This window comes from Globicephala melas, chromosome 2, assembly GCF_963455315.2.
Source record: "Globicephala melas chromosome 2, mGloMel1.2, whole genome shotgun sequence".
Classification (NCBI taxonomy): Eukaryota; Metazoa; Chordata; class Mammalia; order Artiodactyla; family Delphinidae; genus Globicephala; species Globicephala melas.
Genome location: NC_083315.2, coordinates 151,429,908 through 151,441,546, shown reverse-complemented (window position 1 = coordinate 151,441,546; position 11,639 = coordinate 151,429,908).

Genomic DNA, 11,639 nt, shown 5'->3' with positions numbered 1-11,639 from the left:
TCTGATTCCAGAGTCCATGTTCTTCACCCCACACCAAGGAGGTGCATCTTACGTTGACAGTGGACTTTCCAGGATCATCCTATTTCCAGGCTGGATATAGGATGGACATTTTGAAGACAGGAAGCCACCTATTTGAGGAAGTGAATCTTCAGACTCCCAGATCTCAAAGAGTTTACCACTTTCATCCAGCAAATCTGGGTAAGTCTGTGCACACAAGCGATCAGGGCTTGGGTGGAAGAACTTTCTACACGTGGTGGTTGTGTGTGCGTGTGCGTGTGCGTGTGTGTGATGCTGCGGGGGGAGGGCTCTGGGAAGAGCAGTTCAGCTCCATTCTCCCTTTTCTCTCCTCTGCTTTGCCCTCTCATACCCACCTTGCAGGTCCAATGTTCCCCAGCTTGGACAGTCCTCATGATAGTTATAATATCATTTACCCTTGGTTGCCATGAAAACTAAGTGAGCAAATGTCCAGGAGAGCAACTCCCAATGTGTACACCCCGTCAACGTCACTCTCCTCCTCTCGGTCCTGTCCTCATCCCCATCAGCAACATTTGATGCCATGTTCCGTAACTGGCACTGAGAATCCAGTGACAAAAACGCCAGAATGGGATGAGCATCACCCAGCCAACATCTTCCCAGTCCCCAGGGGAAAGAAGAAAGTCAAGCGAAAATTCATAAAGAGGCAAACATGAAGCCTTTCTGTGGGAGGAGAGGAAAAGGAGATAGGGGAAGAAAGGGGAAGGGAAGTGGAAATCACCATTATTCTTAATCATTACATGGGGCATTAGAATAATATGATTATGCATTGGCATTCTAATTGGGCTTAATGGGTATGAGAGAAGGCCTAGCATATACATGGTTTTATATGCTGTACATACCCCCCTGCCAGGGAAGCACAGGACCTCACATCAGGACCCCAGGACTCAGAGGCTAGAACAAGATGGTGCCCAACCATAACTCCCTACATGTGTGGCTGATGGCATTGGTATCTGGGGAACCATGATACCAATGTGTTCAAGAACAGACAGCCCAGGATTTCCCTGGTGGTCCAGTGGGTAAGATTCCACGCTCCCAATACAAGGGGCCCAGGTTCCATCCCTGGTCGGTGAACTAGATCCCAAATGCCGCAACTAAGAAGTCTACATGCTGCAACTAAAAGATAACGCACGCTGCAGTGAAGATCCCACATGCTGCAACTAAGACCTGGCACAGACAAAATAAATAAATATTAAAAAAGGAAGAACAGGGTGGGGACGAGCAGAGGGACATTCTGTGAGCTGTGAGTGGTATGGACACTGGCTGAAGGCAAGCTGGTAGGTGGCAGGGGTGTGATATTGTGTGAGTTGTGACCTCCTCCCCCCTCAGGGTGTGTATACCTACCTATAAAGGGTGTCTCAGGGTACATATGAGTTAGGAGTGGGACGAGGGTCAGATTTAGAGGGTAAACGCACTGTGAGTTTTAAGGATCCCCAAATAACTGGCTATATAGAGGACAGAGAGGAAAACTACCCAGCTCCCCCTTTGCTGTCTGAGGGTGGGCTGGGCTGTCTTCATGGCGGTGAACTCACTATGGACTTCACAGTTCTTTTTTTGTGTGTGTGGTACGCGGGCCTCTCACTGTTGTGGCTTCTCCCGTTGCGGAGCACAGGCTCCGGACGCGCAGGCTCAGCGGCCATGGCTCACGGGCCCAGCCACTCCACGGCATGTGGGATCTTCCCGGACCGGGGCACGAACCCGTGTCCCCTGCATTGGCAGGTGGACTCTCAACCACTGCCCCACCAGGGAAGCCCTGGACTTCACAGTGCTTGAGGCCATGTCTCCCAAGTGGCCATTCAGCTGGGTTCCTGGTTAATGGTATGATGGCTTTCCTTCCTTCCTCCCTCCCTTCCCTCCCCCCTTCCTTCCTTCCTTCCTTCCTTCCTTCCTTCCTTCCTTCCTTCATTGTTTCTGGGTGAGAGGGGGCTGGTTAGGCAAGGGTCAGCATGAGCAGTGAACTAGACCAGAATGAAGATAGAAGGATAGAATATAGTTTAGATTAAGTCCTTTGGGCCCCAGGGGCTACATGGGTGTGTTAGTTGTGATAGGTAACGCTGGTTAAACAAAAAAAATCAGAAACTTACTGTAACAAAGGCTTATTCTCATTTATCCCACGTGTTAATCACAGGTCAGCAGGGGGCTCTACTTGGCATTGTAGGCACTCTAGGATTCTGACTGATGGAGAAGCCACCATCTGGATCATTGCAGGTTTTCAGAGCAGAGAGAGGGAGAGCTCTGGCATTAAATGCTTCAGCCTAAAAGTGACTCTTGGTAATTCTGCTTATAACTCATTGACCACAATAATCACATGGTCCCCACCATGTGGGGGGCTACAGGGGGGCCAGGGAGTGCAATCCTACTGTGCGCTGAGCAGGTGGGAAGTTAGAACTACTTGGTGGATAGCACTAATGAGTTTAAGAAGCTCCATGGTTCCAAGCCCCTTTGTCATGAGCTTTCCCAGGACTGTGGCCATCAGCTACTCAGTTGTCAAATATTTGCTGAGGGCCTATTCTCATCCATCATTGGGATGGGTTCTGGAAATATAAAAGTGAATAAGCTGGGCTTCCCTGGTGGCACAGTGGTTAAGAATCTGCCTGTCAATGCAGGGGACACGGGTTTGAGCCCTGGTCTGGGAAGATCCCACATGCTGCGGAGCAACTAAGCCTGTGCGCCACAACTACTGAGCCTGCGCGCTAGAGCCCGTGAGCCAGAACTACTGAGCCCACGTGCCACAACTACTGAACCCCACGCGCCTACAGCCCGTGATCCGCAACATGAGAAGCCACCGCAATGAGAAGCCCGTGCACCGCAACGAAGAGTAGCCCCTGCTCGCCGCAACTAGAGAAAGCCGGCGCACGGCAACAAAGACCCAACGCAGCCAAAAATAAATAATAAATAAATAAATTTTTAGAAAAAGGTGAATAAGCCATGGATCCTGCCTTCAAGGACTTTGAGGATTTATGAGGCAGGTGGACAAAAAACAACTGGGACTCATTATTCTAAGTACTAGGATAAGTAAGGGCAGGTGCTGTGGGAACATGAAACCCAAATTGAAAAGTCTGGGCTGGCTTCTTGAAGGAGGAGAAGCTTCAGTGGATCCTGAGGATTGAGGAGGAGTGAGGCAGAAGAAGAAAGGGAAGGGCATTTCAAGCAGAGGGAGTGGTGTGTGCAAAGGCCCAGACGCATGGTGCTTTCAGGGAAAACTACAATATGGCTGATGAGTGGGGTAGGGAATGCAATTGGTAAGAGATAATGCTGGAGAGGTAGACAGAGGCCAGGTCACGAAAGGCCTTGTCTATCATTCTAAAGACTGTGAGTTCAACCTGTGAGCAGCAGGAAGCCATCAGGGGGTGGAGCTGCATTTTGGAATCAATCCATTGGCTGTTGGGTGAAAAAAATGGCTTAGATGTGGTAAGACTGGAGACAGGGACAGTAGTCAGGAGATAGCAACAAACAATATTTCAGGTGAGAAATATTGGTGGCCTGACCCAGGCAGTAGCAATGGGGATGGATGGCAGTAGACAGAAGGGATGGTTTTAAGCTACTTATCGAGTGGTTGGGATTGGTTGACCAGTTGGACAGGATAAGCGTGCTGTGAAAAAGGGCTAGAATTTGTGTCATGCTTTGTTTCTGTGCACGTCTTCTCTGTGTCGTCTGCTTTAATTGTTTTCTAGAGCAAGGCAGGGCATAAAACTATTATTCAATCTGTCAGTACTTCCTATTTGCTGGCTGTGCACTAGACACAGAGGAGTCAATGTGAACGAAGCCTAGCCCGTGCCTGGAGGAGCTCACAGACTCAAGATAGGTTCCTCACCCAGCCACGCAGAGGCAGAGACGTTGGCTGGAGGTGGCGAGGGGGCGGGGCAGGAAGTGGGGGGAGGCTCAGAGCTTCTCTTACACAAGTGCTGCCCAACTTCAGTTACTCCAGCTCCACCTTCGCAAAGGTCACCAAATTCATATCCCACTTATACTGTTACCTACTTGATATCTTTACTCAGACGAACTCACTTTGCAGCCTTATGGACCTACCTTAGCTTCTTCCTAAGCAAAATATCTGTAGATCATATTTGGGTAGGTTAGTAATATTTTCTCTAATACACATTAAAATAAAATAAAGCAAAACAAAATTTAAAAATAAAATTTCTTTTTTGGCCACACCATGTGGCATGTGGGATCTTTGTTCCCTGACCAGGGATCGAACCCGTGTTCCCTGCATTGGAAGTGCAGAGTCTTAACCACTGGACAGCCAGGGAAGTCCCAATAAAAATGTTTTAAATATCCAAGCGCCATGAGAAAATGTTTCATAATCACACTTTGAGAAACACTGTCCTATAGGGAAGAACTAGAAAGTCCAAAATAGAGTTCCTTTTCAGGTCTGCTCCCTAAGTGGCCAGGTGACCTCCCTTCATCATTCTTTTTTTTGCGGTACGTGGGCCTCTCACTGTTGTGGCCTCTCCCGTTGCGGAGCACAGGCTCCGGATGCGCAGGCTCAGCGGCCATGGCTCATGGGCCCAGCCGCTCCGCGGCATGTGGGATCTTCCCGGACCGGGGCACGAACCCGTGTCCCCTGCATCGGCAGGCGGACTCAACCACTGCGCCACCAGGGAAGCCCCCTTCATCATTCTTATACTCAAATTCATTTAGCAAAGATGAAGTCCCTGACCTCCACTCTTGCTCCAGTTCTTTTCTTTCCAGCTACCTAAGGTTTCAGACGTTCGACAGCACACTTGTTAAGGGCTTCTTGGAAGGCCAGCTCTATAAGCCCATGGAGGGCACTCAGTGGCTCCTTCCTTGTTGACTTGTTAAATGCTATTGGGCAGTGTTGGGTCAGGGGCAGTTGCTGAGGTTATGTGAACTGCTGACTTACCTGGCCTGGCCTGTTGGAAGCATCATTCAGGTCACAGGTGCACCCATGTCTGGGCTCAGGCACAGAGGAATACCCTGGGTGGGAAATGCCAAAAGACACTGGCATATATGGCATTCTCTAAGGGAGCCTCAGAGTTTTCTCAGAATTCTCCAAGGGATCCCCAGTTGCTAAATAGGCATCCTTTTCTCTCAGGAGCAGACAGTAAAACTTAACAAGATTACTCCCTGTTTCTCTATTAAAAGTCTCCCCAGCCGGGAGGCAGCTTTATTGACAATTCAATCTGCCATCTCCAGTCACTTTCTGATCCTGGATTCAGGATTCTAACAATTTATCATCAAGGTCACTGATTATAAACACCAGACATTGACCCTGGAGAAAAAGGGATTTTATTGGAGCAACACTGGAGAGTTTGAAGAGCTGAGGAGACGGACAATCTGACCTCAGGCAGGGCAGGAACCGGGGCAGCTGGGTAGCTGGACCCACGGCAGGTCCCTTGCGGGGGCTGCCGACACGTGACCCTGTCCCAGAGTCTGATTGGCTGAGTTTGGATCCTGGCCCCACCCCTTGTTGGGGAGGGCAGGATGGTTGACAGCCTGGCCAGGACTATGTGGAAAGGGAATGGTGAAGTGGGGTGCTGTTATCATAAAGACAGAAATGGGTTGAGAACACCACAGATGCCCATTGCTGAGTTGCACAAGGAATAACAGAATAAGAAAATAGGAAGGTAACTTGGGGTTCATTTACTCAACCCAACAAGTTAGGGATTAGGAAATCAAGACTCAGAGAGGTGAAATAACTTTTCCATGGCAAAGCCAGACCCCGAATCCAGGCAGGTTTCTTGACGGTCAGAGCTCGGCTTCTTCCACTTCACACCCTACTGTGGACAAAGGAAGAAAATATGCAACAGTTAAGTCTCTGGGATCTTCTCATCACCCCCAGCAGGTGGTTTCAGTTTGCTTATTCTTGGAGCATCTTTAATATTTTAGTGCTCCATAAAAGAGGGTGGGACAAATGCCCTGCAACACGCATGGGAGCCATCGCCATCTGGTTGACCCCAGGCAAGGAAAGGACCCGTAGGGTCACATGAGACCACTACTGCCCAGGAAGGGGACGTTGAAGAGGACAGCTGGCTCAGGCTGACTTCCTTCCGTCTCACCAACCCCAGGATACACATCTCCCCCCAGTTTCAGAAGACACCCCAAGGAAGACGAGCAGAAGGGGACTGAGAGTCTGTGCCTGTTCCGAAAGCAAGGCACTGCCAGGTGCCCGCGTCTTGGAATGTGTTGGCTTCATTGCTCTGACAGCATGAAAGATGTTTGGTTTTGTTCCCAGCGCTGCTATCATCTATCATCCTCTTATAAAAGCTGGCACCCTCTGCCTGTTCCCCCTTCCTTCCCTCTCTCTCCCCACCCCCATCTCCAATCCAACCTCCTCATTCTGCCACTGAGGGGAGCCCTCTCACATTTACCCCAGAGGAAATTCTCTCACATTTGTTCCCAGAAGTGTCCCAAGAGACACCCCAATTGAATTCAACTCATAAATATGTACTGAGCGATTCCTCTGGGCAGAGTAATGTGCTTGGGGCTTTGGGTGGTAAAACATAAGACAAGTCCCTGACTTCAAGGACCTTGCATTCAAGCAAGGAAATAACATGATGTCCCAGGCAGCAGAACACAGACCGGTGCAGAGGGTGAGGGAGAAGAACCACATGTTTAGGAAGTCTGGGAAAGGCGGTACTGATTGCCTTTCAAAGAGCAGAGGCCATTGGGTGGAAGATGGCAGAAGACAGAAGGCATGCGTGAGGAGTGAATCGGGAGGGAAACAATGAAGACATCAATATCTCCAGAACAGAACAGCTAAGAGCACAGAGGAAGAGATGAAAGTCACAGCTGGAAGAGGAGCTATCAAGTTTGAGCTAGTTTGAAGGTGAAAGAGGAGGAGCCAGTGGAATGGGCAAGGTTGAAAGTACAAGACAGAGGAAATAATTGATGAAGCAAAGGCCCCAAAGGGGCTGGGGGGAGGGCTGGCTATGGAGGGAAGTCAGAACAGATTTCAAGAACAAAGGAAAGGAAGAAATTGGTGTGTGACCACGGGAGGAAACTTGGTGATAAAAGGAAGTGTGTTGCCTCCATCTTCTTAGTGCATCAGGAGGTGAGGTCACCTGCTAAAGGATGAGATTGGCTTGGGATCTTAAGAATACTGGAAGTCAGAATATCCACTGAAGATAAAAATATAGGGCTTCCCTGGTGGCGCAGTGGTTGAGAGTCCGCCTGCCGATGCAGGGGACGTGGGTTCATGCCCCGGTCCGGGAAGATCCCACATGCCGTGGAGTGGCTGGGCCCGTGAGCCATGGCCGCTGGGCCTGTGCATCCGGAGCCTGTGCTCCGCAACGGGAGAGGCCACAACAGTGAGAGGCCCGCATACCGCAAAAAAAAATAAAAAAATAAAATAAAAAATATAAATATAAAATAAAAGTTCTGGGCAATGAAAGAGTTGGCTAACATTAAGCCCCACTGCTGAGATTCATTCTTACCCCAGGGCCTTTGCACATGCTGTTTTCACTATTTAGAACATACTTCCACTCACTCTGCACAGTTAACATTGTCTCATCTTTCAGAGCTTGGCTTTAATGTCATCTCTTCAGAGTGACCCTCCCCAATAATCCCACCTAAAGTAGCTTTCCTCCCCATCCCATAGTTCTCCATCTCAGCTTCCTTATTCCTTTCTATCCCTCACACTTATAATTACTTTATTAGCTGCTGCTGCTTCTTTTTTAAAAAATCTGTCTAACCCAAGTAGCATGGAAGCCCCAGCGAAGCAGAGACCACAATTGTCTTTTTTACTACTGGATCCTCAGTGTCTACCCATGTGTCAGACACATAGCATGAACTCAACAAACAGTTGTTGAGTAGAGGAATGAATATCGAAGACAGTGTGTTTGGAGTGGAGCTCACAGCAAAGCTGAGCGGTTTTCCCCAGGGTCGAGGACCACAGGCAGAGGCTAAGATGGGGTTGGGAGTGCAGGACATTTATGGGTGGGGGGAAGTGGGGGGAACCTGTGAAAGATAAAGGGAAGGAAGTAAAGTTGTTGCGTGTGGTCTGGAAGGCAGAACCGGGATGGGCTGGGATGCGTAGAAATAACAAGAAGGCAGAGGTGGGCTCAACCCATGACTTAGTGATTAGATATGTGCAGAAATGGAATGGATCGTCCAGGCTGTAGGGTTGCCAGATTTAACAAGTAAAAATACAGGACACCGAGTTACATTTGAATTTCAGGTAAACGACAAAAATCTCATGCAATATTTTGGGCATGCTTATACTAGAAAATTATTCCTTATTTATCTAAATTCAAATTTAACTGAGCATCTAGGATTTTACCTGGTAATCCTGCCAGGCTAAGTTTTTTCACTGAAGTTATACAAGCCGAGTCTGGAACACCATGATGAAGAGCAGGTACGGTGATTGGCTGAGATACCAGATGGTGGGCTTGAGTTTAAGAGCCCCACCCCACCCCTAACCAAGCTTCGATTTCCCCAGTTTTCCCGGGGCAGAGTGTTCAGGCAAGGGGCATCCTCCCCGCTCACCCATAAGGATTTAATTCACTGTCCCTGAGCCTGTCAGCTCCTTGTTTAGAGCTCTGTCCTTCTATCACCTGCAGCAGCATCCCACGCCCCGCATCCCCATCCAAGAGCAGCTCGCCTGGGGCAGGGGGTGGGCGGTGTGCGCAGGTGGTGAAGCTCATCCCTACTGCTGGGGATCCACCGACACCCCGACCCCATGCCCAGGGCTGGGCTCCCTCCCCCCACCCCCTTAGCCAGCCCCTCTCCTGGGTGGTGAGCTGTCACCCACCCTTGTGCTGCTCCCACGGCCTGCCGTCACCACACGCACTCGATTAGGGGATCCGAGTGACTTACAGGGGCTCCTCTTCCCCAGGGTCTGTATTTGCATAGGGTGATGGATGCTAAGATGTCATCTAAACACATCTGCACTTTGCATTTTAAACAAAGCAATTTCCAGAGGAAGCTGGGGGAGCTTTGTCTCCTTCCAGGCACATTGCCTCTGAGTCAAATTCTCTCTCTCTCTTTTTCTGTTGGCCAGCTTTTCACATCTGTCTCAGGTCCCTCTCCTCTACTGGCCTCCTACTCACTCCCCACACCCACCCCATCCTCATGGTAGTGATCTCAGTGTGGAGCAGGGGGTTACATGTGCCGTAGGATGAAGAGGACGTAGGGCCTGGCCAGGGACAGGCAGGGATCGCCCATCCCCTCCTCTGTGCTGGACACTTGTACCCCCTCCCCACGTCCACTCTGCAGGAGACCTGTGACTAAGAAAGTGACCTGAGGCAGAACCAACCACCTACCAGACATGGTTTGAGGGACACAAAGTACCTGCGCCAGGCATCCCTGTCTACCTCCACCTCCCAGGGTACCCTACGATCCTCCGTGTTTTATATGGGGACAGAGGATCCCTTCTATCTAAGCTCTGACCTCTGGTAGCCTATAACTGAGGCTTTTCCTCTTAATGAGTCTACGCCTTCCATCCAGGGACCTTTCAGATGATGACAGAAATGTCATCACAATATTGGCCCATGAGGCAAGGCTGAAATTTTTCAAAGACAAGTGGGTAAGAATGAGGTATGGAGATCCTGGAATTTTGTCCCCAGTAATGTGGTCTGAAGGCCAGCGGCGTCACCCCAGCTACCTGCAAGGGGCATGACTTTGGGTAAAGTCACTTAACTGGCACAGCAAGACCCCCTCCAGAGGCCCCTTTGCGATCGTGCACATGAGCTGACCTGGATGGGCGGCGAGCTGGCCCTGACAGGGGTGGGAGCAGACATCTGTGGCTTGGGGTGGCTCCTGTGAGGCCATGTGGCCCCCTGCTGTGGGAGGAGATCTGGGAAAGGAACAGACACTTGCTGAGTGCCTACTGTGTGCCTGGCCCTTAAATAATTAGTCTGAAATATGGTGTGGTGGTTAAGAGAAGAGAGTTTGGGCTTCCCTGGTGGTGCAGTGGTTGAGAGTCCGCCTGCCGATGCAGGGGACACGGGTTCGTGCCCCAATCCGGGAAGATCCCACACGCCGCGGAGCGGCTGGGCCCGTGAGCCATGGCCGCTGAGCCTGCGCGTCCGGAGCCTGTGCTCCGCAACGGGAGAGGCCAAAACAGTGAGAGGCCCGCATACCGCAAAAAAAAAAAAAAAAAGAAAGAGAAGAGAGTTTAATTGAACTCATACAGATCTGGATTCAAATTTGAGCTCTGTGACCTTATGCAAGTTGGTTAACCTTTCTGAGCTTTAGTCACCCATCAAAGGAAGACAGCAGCATTCGTGTCAAACACGCATCATGAGGAACGAATAGGATAATACGTGTAAAGTGTCTGGGATGTAGATGGGGTCCCACGAATACGTAACTTGTTAGCATCTTTACAGGGTATGGTAAGCTCCATTGTGCAGATGGAAAGGGAGGGACCTGGCCTTGGCCAGTGAGGGCAGAGCAGGGACTTCTGAGTCTAGGCCGGTCTGAACCCAAAACCTGTGCTTCATGACCGGAGCCAGTCCATGGAGGACAGAAAGCTTGACCCACTATCTCTAGGTGGGAGAGACGGATCTGACTATGTCCCTTCCCTGTTTAAAACTCTGCCAGGCTTTCCCATTTGTTCTGGGATAGAGAGCAATGTCCTCAACAAGGCTGGCCAATCCCTACGCAGTCTGGCCCCTCTGACTTCCAGCCTTCTCTCCTCTTCCACCCCTTTGCCACCGACCAACCAATCAAGTGGTCTTCCAGTTTCTTGAGCAAGCCTGGAGCACATCATCCTCTGTGTGTGTGTGTCGCTCCTCTCTCTAGTCTGGAAATTCTCTCCCCAAGGCTCACCTGGCTTCCTCCTCTCCTACAGGTCTCAGCCTCCAGCTGCTCCCAAAAGATGTTTACTTGCACAAACCCCACTCCCCCAAACACCAGGTTGGTTGGCCTGTTACACATGCCCATATGTTGCTGAAAGTCTCCTGGATAAGGTGGCCTCATAAACCGCTAGTTCGCCGTCTATCTTCTCTGTTAAATCAGGAGCCCTCACCATACCCCCAGATCTAGCCCCATGGCGGGTGATGAATGAATGAGTAAAGAGAGCAGGCCAAAGTGACTAGAATTAGCAAGGAAAAAGAGGGCTTACTGGGAAGAGACAGCACATCCTGGATCGGAAAAGATTTGCCTTTCTGGGTGTTTCCCTAAAACAGCTGCCAGACTTTGAGCCTGGAGGTGGGTTCCTGGATGGGCACGTCCTGGTTCTGTGGGACTGCAGTCTGCACGGCAGAGCCTCGGGGCAGGTAAGGGGCAGCTCTCTGGGATTCCAGGTAGCATCTGCTCCTTTGGGGGCGAAGTGAATTTGCATCAGAGGCAAAATAAAATATATGAGGTGGTGAGGTTTTCAGTCTTCTTCTACTGCCCCCACCACACACCCTCTGCTCAAGAAGAGATTTTGCTTCCTGGATCAGCATCTAACTCCTCTTTAGCTTGTGCAGAAAAGTGAAAGAAGCTGGGGAGGCTGAGCTGATCTAGGTAGCAAAGAGCCGAATCAGGGATGGGACAGTTGAGAAGGGGCGCCCAGAAGACTGAGTTAGGGGGACCTGGGACGGTATGGAGAGGCACAAGAGAGATTTCCAGGAGCAGGTGCTGCCTGGGAGAGAGAGATGTAAAAAGAGGTTCCTGATGGAGCTTTGCTGTACATTGATAATTTAACATCTCACTGG